General features: G+C 41.9%; 1 pseudogene across 1 annotated transcript in view; it reads left to right on the top strand.

Annotated features, from left to right (window-relative positions):
* LOC311146262 (disco-interacting protein 2 homolog C-like) overlaps window positions 1-12,170 on the top strand; it is a 202,480-nt pseudogene that overhangs the window by 137,935 nt on the left and 52,375 nt on the right. The window contains exon 4 of the transcript in view: window positions 1,797-1,949. The product of the transcript in view is annotated as a disco-interacting protein 2 homolog C-like (transcript). The remainder of the gene's footprint in view (window positions 1-1,796; window positions 1,950-12,170) is intronic.

Below are 12,170 nucleotides of genomic sequence, written 5' to 3'. Positions count from 1 at the left end.
TCTTTTTATTGAGTACCCTTTTTTCACTATGCACCTGGTAGCACATTATGGTCTGTGAGTTGTCTTCCTTAAATACATTTATATTTACATTTTAGTCATTTAGCAGACGCTCTTATCCAGAGCGACTTACAGGAGCAATTAGGGTTAAGTGCCTTGCTGAAGGGCACATCGACAGATTTTTCACCTAGTTGGCTCGGGGATTAGAACCAGCTAGCATAAAGGCAGTTACTATAGGACAGTATAGGAGCTCTAATGGAGCACTGCATTTTAAACACTAAATTAAATTTGGTTTGTGGTAACATAATTCCGATTTAACAAAAGCTTTGTTTTTTAGTAGTCTTACTATTAATGCTAATAGCATAAAAACAAGCTTTTTATTTACCCCCCCCCCCCCATGCTGTTTAATGTTTATCACTCTTATTTAGACCAATGAACCACTTCTATTATTATCATCTCTACAGCTTGCTTCATTACCCACCCACTCATCCATCTCTCTCTCCCCCCTCCCCCCCAGGTTCTCTCTCGCTCTCTTTCTCTCTCACACTCTCTCCCTGTCTCTCTCTCTCTCCCTATATTTATCTCCCTTTCACTCTCTGTCTCCCTCTCTCTCTCTGTCTCGCTCTCTGTCTTGCTCTCTCCCTATATTTCTCTCTCTCTCGCTCTCGCTCTCGCTCTTGCTCTCTCTATCAAAAGGCTTATCATTTCTGTGGTCTGCAGACAAATGACTCTGCTTCAACATACCAGCCACAGGTTCTGGCACTGTGTTCCAGCCTTGTCTTAGAAACACATATTTTCTGTGTCCCAAATGGCACAATACTTCCTGTTGGTTTGAATCATGGTTTTTGTTGTATTTTACCAGTGCTTAGCCTATTGGTGCTCTTAATAATAGCCTATTATAGGGCTGGACACAATGATCTCACATTAAGCCTCAGTTGTCTGGAGACGTTATTGGGACATTATTCAGACCCAGCCATAGAGGGAGCAGCCAATGGGCACGCAAGTTCCTAGAATACAGCCCTATAAAACAGGATTAATGTTGAATTAAAGAATACATGACAACCACAAAGGCTTTGGATGCATCCCAAATGGCACCCTATTCCCTATATAGTGCAGTACTTTTGACCAGAGTACATAGGGCTCCAGACAGAAGTAGTGCACTATAAAGGGAATTGGGTGCCATTTAGGATACAACCAGAGTCTGTTCTCAATGGCCATTACTAAACATGGCCACTAAAGCACCGAGACATAAAGGGCATAGGTTACTGGCAATTGTTTTTCCTCACTAAAACCAAACTCTTTCTTTATGATCTTTTATAAGTTACATTACGGCACAATGTTTTCTCAGCCTCTTGTTTGATTAGATTAGTCCACATAGTGTGAGACGTCGTCTTGCTTTTGTGAGCAGCCAACGGCGGTGGAGTCCCCCGTGTAGAAGAAAGACAACTACCACCTTGAGAGTATCGGCAATGAACAACGTTGCATGTTACTGTACATACACTGTGGAACTTCTGAAGTAGTATTTCAGCTACATTCACAGTGATTATTTCATCCCAATCTTCTAGGCCTATGCTTTTCTAAAATAATATACTTTAGCTACAATATACTTAAGCTACACACATATTCTGTAATTGTTGTTCTTATTATATACAGTATATAGTGTTTAGTGAAATATACATTCCACTCGTTTCACTTAAGTTACACTGACTCATTTCATTTGTCCTGGAATAAACCTGAAATCGTTGAGTTTCTGGTGCCAGGTCTTCCAACATGTCTGTCCTGCTCTGTGTGTTTCGCAGATGTCCACACAGAGGCTGTGCAGGCGGCTCTGGCCAAACAGAAGGAGCGTGGTAAGATGGCAGTACCCATGCCCTCCAAACGCCGCTCCCTGGTCGTGCAGTCCTCCATGGATGCCTACACTCCCCCAGGTGAGGAACATATAGGACACCAAGGTAATCATAGCTGCCTGGGACTGCTCCGCTGCACTGTGTATGTGTGTGGCGTGTGTGCACCTGAATATTGGTGTAGGGTGACATTGTCCCTGGTCGTGATCTTGGGTCAGTTTTGCATTTTCCCCACTAATTGTTTAGGTTAGGATTGGGGGAGTGGAAACTGATCCTAGATCTGTACCTAGGGGAAACGTCACCCCAGAGGCGTGGATATGCCTCCAGCCTGTCCCTGCCCCTCCTCCCCCTTCACTAACTCACTGATACAGTGTCACCCATGTGTGTATTTAATCTGATGTCTAGTCAATCAGGAAGAGTAGAAAAGTATACACTGAGTATACAAAACATTAAGAACACCTGCTCTTTCCAGACCAGGTGAACGCTATGATCCCTTATTGATGTCACTTGTTAAATCCACTTCAATCAGTGTAGATGAAGGGGAGGTGACAGGTTAAATAATGTTTTTTAAGCCCTGAGACAATTTAAGACATGGATTGTGTATGTGTGCAACTTAATATTAGGAAGGTGTTCCTCATTTTTGGTATACTCAGTGTATGTCTGTTGGTCAGTTCAATCAGCCTGGGTTGGAAATGCATCAATTTATCACAAATACGTTGTTGAAGATTAAATTATTTATTGACTGAATGTAATTACAATCAAATGAGTCAATATGAAAGAGTAATTGACTTTAATGTATGATTATGTTGTCTCTTCCTGATATTGTGCATATATAAATATTTTTTTTGGATATCATCCATTAGATACAATACGGCTATAACACAGCAATTTAACGCTTCAGGACAGTAGTATTTTACCACTAGAGTTGATGGCACTCCAGAAACGTTATAGATAAAACATCCCCAGTCTGTCAATGACAGGAGCAGATTATTTAAGGGCAGAAAGAAGCCAGTACTGACATGATGTCATAGATGACCATGGGAGTGGTTCAGTCGACTTGAAGCTGTTGCTCATGCTGGCTAAAAACAGTTGATTGATGAGCGGCCATTTTGACCTTCTTCTATTGGATAATTATGATTGCCATCAATTTCAGTCACCTCTCTCAAACCCTTGGCTAAAATAAGCGCTGAACTACAGACTTAGGGTGCATCTCAAATGAAACCCTATTCCCTATATAGTGCACTACTTTTGACCAGGGCTCTGGAGGGCTCATAGGACTCTGGTCAAAAGTCGTGCACTATATAGAGAATAGGGTACTATTTGGGAGTCTTTTGCTCCATCACTCTTATGCTCAGCTTATAGAAGGAGTAGTATGGTTAATAATACTAGCTAGTTAAATGCTAGAGCTCATTTCTCTCTTTGCCATATCCCACTAACCAACATCTGTGCTGTCTGTGTGCTACATCACTGACAACAGCAACAATGTGTTGACATCATCACCTGTCCTGTACTGTATTGCTGTAGTAATGTAACAGCTTGGATGTAAAACGGCATACCCCCACCCAGCCAGAGGTTTATTGAGTGGAAAGTGTCTTTATGAGAGAGAGCTGTGTTATGGAGTGGACAGAGCTGTGTTATGGAGTGGACAGAGCTGTGTTAAGGAGTGGACAGAGGTGTGTTATGAAGTGGCGTGGACAGAGGTGTGTTATGGAGTGGACAGAGGTGTGTTATGGAGTGGACAGAGGTGTGTTATGGAGTGGACAGAGCTGTGTTAAGGAGTGGACAGAGGTGTGTTATGGAGTGGACAGAGCTGTGTTAAGGAGTGGACAGAGGTGTGTTATGAAGTGGCGTGGACAGAGGTGTGTTATGGAGTGGACAGAGCTGTGTTAAGGAGTGGACAGAGGTGTGTTATGAAGTGGCGTGGACAGAGGTGTGTTATGGAGTGGACAGAGGTGTGTTATGGAGTGGAGTGGACAGAGGTGTGTTATGGAGTGGCGTGGACAGAGGTGTGTTATGGAGTGGACAGAGGTGTGTTATGGAGTGGACAGAGGTGTGTTATGGAGTGGACAGAGGTGTGTTATGGAGTGGACAGAGGTGTGTTATGGAGTGGACAGAGGTGTGTTATGGAGTGGACAGAGGTGTGTTATGGAGTGGACAGAGGTGTGTTATGGAGTGGCGTGGACAGAGGTGTGTTATGGAGTGGCGTGGACAGAGGTGTGTTATGGAGTGGCGTGGACAGAGGTGTGTTATGGAGTGGTGTGGACATGGGTGTGTTATGGAGTGGTGTGGACAGAGGTGTGTTATGGAGTGGTGTGGACAGAGGTGTGTTATGGAGTGGTGTGGACAGAGGTGTGTTATGGAGTGGTGTGGACAGAGGTGTGTTATGGAGTGGTGTGGACAGAGGTGTGTTATGGAGTGGTGTGGACAGAGGTGTGTTATGGAGAGGTGTGTTATGGAGTGGTGTGGACAGAGGTGTGTTATGGAGTGGTGTGGACAGAGGTGTGTTATGGAGTGGTGTGGACAGAGGTGTGTTATGGAGTGGTGTGGACATGGGTGTGTTATGGAGTGGTGTGGACAGAGGTGTGTTATGGAGTGGTGTGGACAGAGGTGTGTTATGGAGTGGTGTGGACAGAGGTGTGTTATGGAGTGGTGTGGACAGAGGTGTGTTATGGAGTGGCGTGGACAGAGGTGTGTTATGGAGTGGCGTGGACAGAGGTGTGTTATGGAGTGGCGTGGACAGAGGTGTGTTATGGAGTGGCGTGGACAGAGGTGTGTTATGGAGTGGCGTGGACATGGGTGTGTTATGGAGTGGTGTGGACAGAGGTGTGTTATGGAGTGGTGTGGACAGAGGTGTGTTATGGAGTGGTGTGGACAGAGGTGTGTTATGGAGTGGTGTGGACAGAGGTGTGTTATGGAGTGGTGTGGACAGAGGTGTGTTATGGAGAGGTGTGTTATGGAGTGGTGTGGACAGAGGTGTGTTATGGAGTGGTGTGGACAGAGGTGTGTTATGGAGTGGTGTGGACAGAGGTGTGTTATGGAGAGGTGTGTTATGGAGTGGTGTGGACAGAGGTGTGTTATGGAGTGGTGTGGACATGGGTGTGTTATGGAGTGGTGTGGACAGAGGTGTGTTATGGAGTGGTGTGGACAGAGGTGTGTTATGGAGTGGTGTGGACAGAGGTGTGTTATGGAGTGGTGTGGACAGAGGTGTGTTATGGAGTGGCGTGGACAGAGGTGTGTTATGGAGTGGCGTGGACAGAGGTGTGTTATGGAGTGGTGTGGACATGGGTGTGTTATGGAGTGGTGTGGACAGAGGTGTGTTATGGAGTGGTGTGGACAGAGGTGTGTTATGGAGTGGTGTGGACAGAGGTGTGTTATGGAGTGGTGTGGACAGAGGTGTGTTATGGAGTGGTGTGGACAGAGGTGTGTTATGGAGTGGTGTGGACAGAGGTGTGTTATGGAGAGGTGTGTTATGGAGTGGTGTGGACAGAGGTGTGTTATGGAGTGGTGTGGACAGAGGTGTGTTATGGAGTGGTGTGGACAGAGGTGTGTTATGGAGAGGTGTGTTATGGAGTGGTGTGGACAGAGGTGTGTTATGGAGTGGTGTGGACATGGGTGTGTTATGGAGTGGTGTGGACAGAGGTGTGTTATGGAGTGGTGTGGACAGAGGTGTGTTATGGAGTGGTGTGGACAGAGGTGTGTTATGGAGTGGTGTGGACAGAGGTGTGTTATGGAGTGGTGTGGACAGAGGTGTGTTATGGAGTGGTGTGGACAGAGGTGTGTTATGGAGAGGTGTGTTATGGAGTGGTGTGGACAGAGGTGTGTTATGGAGTGGTGTGGACAGAGGTGTGTTATGGAGTGGTGTGGACAGAGGTGTGTTATGGAGAGGTGTGTTATGGAGTGGTGTGGACAGAGGTGTGTGTGTGTGTGTGAGAGAGAGATATGAGTCCATCTTATTTGCATTAGGGCTGAAGGCTGGGAGTGAGGCTTCTACAGGGATTCATTTACTGAACACCCACGATTGTCATCCATTTAGGAATCGCCACAGGCACATTTTCAGGTGATTCCAAATGAGCAAGGCAGGCACATTTCTTATAAGGAGGGTAGGGAATGGCCGGCAGGGATGTCGCTCAGTTGGTAGAGCATGGCATTTGCAACGCCAGGGTTGTGGGTTCGATTCCCACGGGGGGCCAGTATGAAAAAATAAATAAAAAATGTTGTATGCACTCACTAACTGTAAGTCGCTCTGGATAAGAGCGTCTGCTAAATGACTTAAATGTAAATGTAAATGTTTTCTAGTCTGTCTTTGTAAGTAATTAGTATGGCGCTTTTTTGTAAATGGCTGCGTCCCAAAATGGCTCCCTATTCGCTATATAGTGCACTAGTTTTGACCAGCTTGTCAAAAGCTACTGCCTCTATTCCCATTTAAGTGTGTGTGTGTGTGTGTGTGCGCACGCAGTATCACAACACCACAACACCTTAACAGCAGAAGAAGCCTAATCAAAGTAATTAACATTGAAGGCACACAGGACCGGCGTCAAATGCTGACGTCCAATACTGTATTTGGACCATACCGTATACATGGATTGTTTTTCCCAAAATAAGATACCATATCGGATATACACACACTCTCTTATCTGTCCCAGTGTCAACAACATAGAAGAGAGCCCATGTGTGAGCTCTGCTGACTGACAGCTGTGACCAATGGGGCTGTCACTGACACTACTGACCAACACCTCTGGCCAATCAGACAGCACTCTACATACCGCTGACCAATCAGACTGTGCTCTATGTGGCTAAATGCAAATGGCCAATGGCAAGGCAGAGCTGTCAGTGTTGTTGCCCTAGTCTACCCCCTTTTGGCTTAATTTCTCTGGCTGCAGCAGAAATCCCTGTGGGGAGAGGGAGAGGGAGAGCGGATGACACCCCAGTGGCCTGCAGGGTGTTGGAGCCATAGAGATCCTATAATTCATATGTAATTCTATGGTTGGAGCTGGCATATGCTGCAGGCAGGAGGAGACCTCCCTCAGCCCAGCAAAGGTTACAGTCTCTCTCACTGCTGTCACTACGACAGTGGGCCCAGTGGACATATTAGAGCAATCTATAATACATTTTTTATTTTTATAAAACATTTAATGTGTAGATTTAGCATGGCCAAGAAAAGACAAACGTATCGTTTATGTCCACTCATAAAACCCATTAAGTTAATTTACACCTATACATGGCGGAGACTCAATCAAGCTAGTCGTCTTGACTTCTTTCTTATGTCATTATTGTTGGCACCAAAAGTTTAAAAAGTGTTGATAGGGGACAGAATGCGGTCGGACCATCATATAATTGGCATATACATTACTCTTACTGAATTTCCACGTGGGCGAGGATATTGGAAATTTAATCAAAGCCTATTGGATGATAACTTGTTTTTAACTAGGATAGAGGAATTTATAACAGATATTTTTCCTAAATAACATAGGTACAGCAAATCCCCTTATTGTATGGGACACTTTTAAATGTGCCTTTAGAGGCCATGCAATTCAGTACTCATCTCGAAAACAAAAGCAATTTAGGTCAAAAGAGTCCATACTAACAAAGGAAATCGAAGGTCTAACAGAACAGATAGATAGCAATAAAAACTGTAACATAGTGGCTCAGAATAAATTAGAGGAAAAACTAAAAGAAATGGAGAAACTTATTCAAGAAAGATCAAGTGTAATATATTATTAAAAATAAAGCAAACTGGATGGAATATGGGGAAAAATGCACCAAATTATTTTTTTTATCTTCAACATAGAATGCTACCAAAAATAATTTACTGAAACTGGTTACAAATGACGGAGTCACCCATGATTTACCTAATTATATTTTGAAGGAGGAAACAAAGTACTTTAAGCATATGTTTTCGTTTCAGTCGCCTCCATCTCCTCTAACTGAAGCTAATTGTAGAGATTATTTTTCTATTGATAATGTAAAATTAACAGCCATACAGAAAGACTCATGTGAAGGTGAAATTACAGAGGAGGAACTTCTGGATGCAGTTAAATACTTTAAGTCCGGGAAAACTTCAGGGTTGGATGGCATACCAGTCGAGGTATACCAAACCTTTTTTGATATACTCAGAGGACTGTTATTAGCATGTTTTAACCACTCCTATGTAAATGGTAGATTATCAGACACTCAAGAAGAAGGTCTGACTTCATTATTACTGAAACAGTGGAAAATATAAAGATCCAGTCCATTAAAAAAATTGGAGGCCCCTTACACTTCAGTGTTGTGATGCAAAAATTCTAGCAAAATGTATAGCTCATAGAATTAAAAAGGTATTGTCGGACATTATTCATTCTAATCAAACCGTTTTTTTTTTACATGGACGATAGTACTGTAAATAATAGAACACTATGAAAAATCTGGGAAACCAGGCCTGCTATGCATAGCAAACTTTGAAAAGGCATTTGATAAAGTATGACTGGGGTTTATATATAAATGCCTGGAGCATTTCAATTTTGGAAAATCTCTTATAAAATGGGTTAAAATCATGTATAGTAACCCTAGGTGTAAGATAGTAAATAATGGCTATTTCTCAAAAAGTTTTAAACTGTCAAGAGGAGTGAAACAAGGTTGTCCACTATCGGCCTATCTATTTATTATGGCCATCGAGATGTTAGCTATTAAAATCAGATCCAACAATTATATCAAGGGATTAGAAATCCAGGGCTTAAAAACAAAGGTGTCATTGTACAAAAATGATTCATGTTTTCTTTTAAATCTACAACTTGAATCCCTCCACAGTCTCATAGAGGATCTAGATACATTTTCTAACCACTCTGGATTACAACCAAATTATGATAAATGTAATATTACGTATTGGATCACTTTTTCCCCCATAATTTTTACATTACCATGTAGTTCACCAATAAAATGGTCTGATGAATATGAATATGAATTCGGAGGACAGAAATTATTAAATAATAAAGCATTAGACCTATCACTAAAAGCTTCAGTCATACAAAACGTACACTTAAATCCGAACTGGTTCTCTAGCAAATTAGTAAGATTGTCTCACCCAATGTTCAAGAATGGCCTTTTTCCCTTTATTCAGATTACAACCTCTCACTTTCAGTTATTTGAAAAGGAAATAATCTCCCAAATATCACTATTTCTAAAACAAGCCATAGAAAGTTGGTTGCAATTTCAATTTAATCCTCCAGAAACAACAGAACAAATAATGCAACAAATATTGTGGTTAAACTCAAACATACTAATTTATAAAAAAAACATTTTATTTTATTTTAAATGTTTAAAACGGTATAGTCTTCGTAAATGATATCATAAGTAGGACTGGTGGTGTTGTCGCTCATGCAGCTAACAAAAACATATGGAAATGTCTGCTCTACCCAAAATTACAACCAAATAATTGCAGCGTTACTGCAAAAATGGAAGAGGAAAGTGGAAGGGGGAGAAAGTAAGGAACTTGTCTGTCGGCCCTGCTTTAAAGAACATAATTGGTTAAAGAAAATTGTGATAAATAAAAAAGTATACCTGTTTCATTTAAGGACCAAAGGGTTGACAGCCGTCCCATATAGATTGCAAAATAGTTTGGGAAGAGATTTTTGACATACCGATTCCATGGCATAGTGTTTATGAACTGAGGGGCGGCAGGTAGCTTAGTGGGGCGGCAGGTAGCTTAGTGGTTAAGAACGTTGTGCCAGTAACCGAAAGGTCGCTGGTTCTAATACCCGAGCCAACTAGGTGAAAAATCTGTCGATGTGCCCTTGAGCAAGGCACTTAACCCTAATTGCTCATGTAAGTCGCTCTGGATAAGAGCGTCTGCTAAATGACTAAAATGTAAAAACTGATGCGCAAAAACGACGCTGGATTCAAAACTTTGAATTTTTCAATTTAATTATTATATACAATTCTTGCTACCAATAGAATGTTATTTAAATGAGGGATACAATCTTCCCAGCTCTGCAGATTTTGCTGCGAAGAGACAGAAACGTTAGATCATTTGTTTTGGTACTGTCCATTTGTAGCTTGTTTTTGGACACAGGTCCAGGAATGGCTAAAGAATTGCAATATTTACCTGGAGCTAACCCTGCAGATAGCACTACTGGGTGATCTGAAAAGTCATAGTCAATCGATCAATAATATAATAATACTTTTAGCAAAATGTTTATTTTCAATTTACAATCTGTAGAAACAATGAGAATAGAAGGGTTCAGAACTTTTGTAAAACATCACAGTACAGTTGAAAAATATATGGCAAATAGAAATCCAATATGGATGGTGTTAAGAGATAGATGGGTGGTGTTGAATGGAGTTGAAGGATGGGACTAATAACAACTAACAATAACTAATAACAACAAGATAACTAATGCAAAGCATACTGTGTCCATAATAAGTATATGGGTTATAGGTTGAGAACTTGTGTGAAAGAGCACAGTTAGAAAGATATGGCATATAGAAGCAAACCGGATGGACATCATGAAAATGATCGGAGAGGTTGAGGGTAGAGGATGTTCAGGAATAAAAACAAACAAAATAGAATTATTGTAAAATTGACTATGTCCATAAAATGTATATAGTATGTATAAGCTGGAAGTAGAGGCCTAAGCATTGTTGTTCACTAGTTTACTACAATTAGGGAAGGGGTGGTGGGGTTGGAAAGTAATAAAGGGAAATATATTTTTAAAAAATATATGTGTATATATATATATTTATGTAAATGTATTTGTGTGTGTGTGTGTGTGTGTGTGTGTGTGTGTGTGTGTGTGTGTGTGTGTGTGTATATATATATATATATATATACACACAGTGGAGAAAAAAAGTATTTAGTCAGCCACCAATTGTGCAAGTTCTCCCACTTAAAAAGTTGAGAGAGGCCTGTAATTTTCATCATAGGTACACGTCAACTATGACAGACAAATTGAGAATTTTCTTTCCAGAAAATCACATTGTATGATTTTTAATGAATTTATTTGCAAATTATGGTGGAAAATAAGTATTTGGTCACCTACAAACAAGCAAGATTTCTGGCTCTCACAGACCTGTAACTTCTTCTTTAATAGGCTCCTCTGTCCTCCACTCGTTACCTGTATTAATGGCACCTGTTTGAACTTATCAGTATAAAAGACACCTGTCCACAACCTCAAACAGTCACACTCCAAACTCCACTATGGCCAAGACCAAAGAGCTGTCAAAGGACACCAGAAACAAAATTGTAGACCTGCACCAGGCTGGGAAGACTGAATCTGCAATAGGTAAGCAGCTTGGTTTGAAGAAATCCACTGTGAGAGCAATTATTAGGAAATGGAAGACATACAAGACCACTGATAATCTTCCTCGATCTGGGGCTCCATGCAAGATCTCACCCCGTGGGGTCAAAATGATCACAAGAACGGTGAGCAAAAATCCCAGAACCACACGGGGGGACCTAGTGAATGACCTGCAGAGAGCTGGGACCAAAGTAACAAAGCCTACCATCAGTAACACACTACGCCGCCAGGGACTCAAATCCTGCAGTGCCAGACGTGTCCCCCTGCTTAAGCCAGTACATGTCCAGGCTCGTCGTGTTTGGAGGACAAAGAATGCTGAGTTGCATCCAAAGAACACCATACCTACTGTGAAGCATGGGGGTGGAAACATCATGCTTTGGGGCTGTTTTTCTGCAATGGGACCAGGACGACTGATCCTTGTAAAGGAAAGAATGAATGGGGCCATGTATCGTGAGATTTTGAGTGAAAACCTCCTTCCATCAGCAAGGGCATTGAAGATGAAACGTGGCTGGGTCTTTCAGCATGACAATGTTCCCAAACACACCGCCCGGGCAACGAAGGAGTGGCTTCGTAAGAAGCATTTCACGGTCCTGGAGTGGCCTAGCCAGTCTCCAGATCTCAACCCCATAGAAAATCTTTGGAGAGAGTTGAAAGTCCATGTTTCCCAGCGACAGCCCCAAAACATCACTACTCTAGAGGAGATCTGCATGGAGGAATGGGCCAAAATACCAGCAACAGTGTGTGAAAACCTTGTGAAGACTTACAGAAAACGTTTGACCTGTGTCATTGCCAACAAAGGGTATATAACAAAGTATTGAGAAACTTTTGTTATTGACCAAATACTTATTTTCCACCATAATTTGCAAATAAATTCATTAAAAATCATACAATGTGATTTTCTGGAAAGAAAATTCTCAATTTGTCTGTCATAGTTGACGTGTACCTATGATGAAAATTACAGGCCTCTCTCAACTTTTTAAGTGGGAGAACTTGCACAATTGGTGCCTTAATACTGACTTAATACTTTTTTAATACTGACTTAATACTTTTTTTCCCCACT

Source organism: Coregonus lavaretus, assembly GCF_964263955.1.
Source record: "Coregonus lavaretus genome assembly, chromosome: 19".
NCBI classification, from domain to species: domain Eukaryota; kingdom Metazoa; phylum Chordata; class Actinopteri; order Salmoniformes; family Salmonidae; genus Coregonus; species Coregonus lavaretus.
The sequence above is the reverse complement of the archived record's forward strand: the minus strand, read 5'-3'. Positions and strand labels throughout refer to the sequence as shown.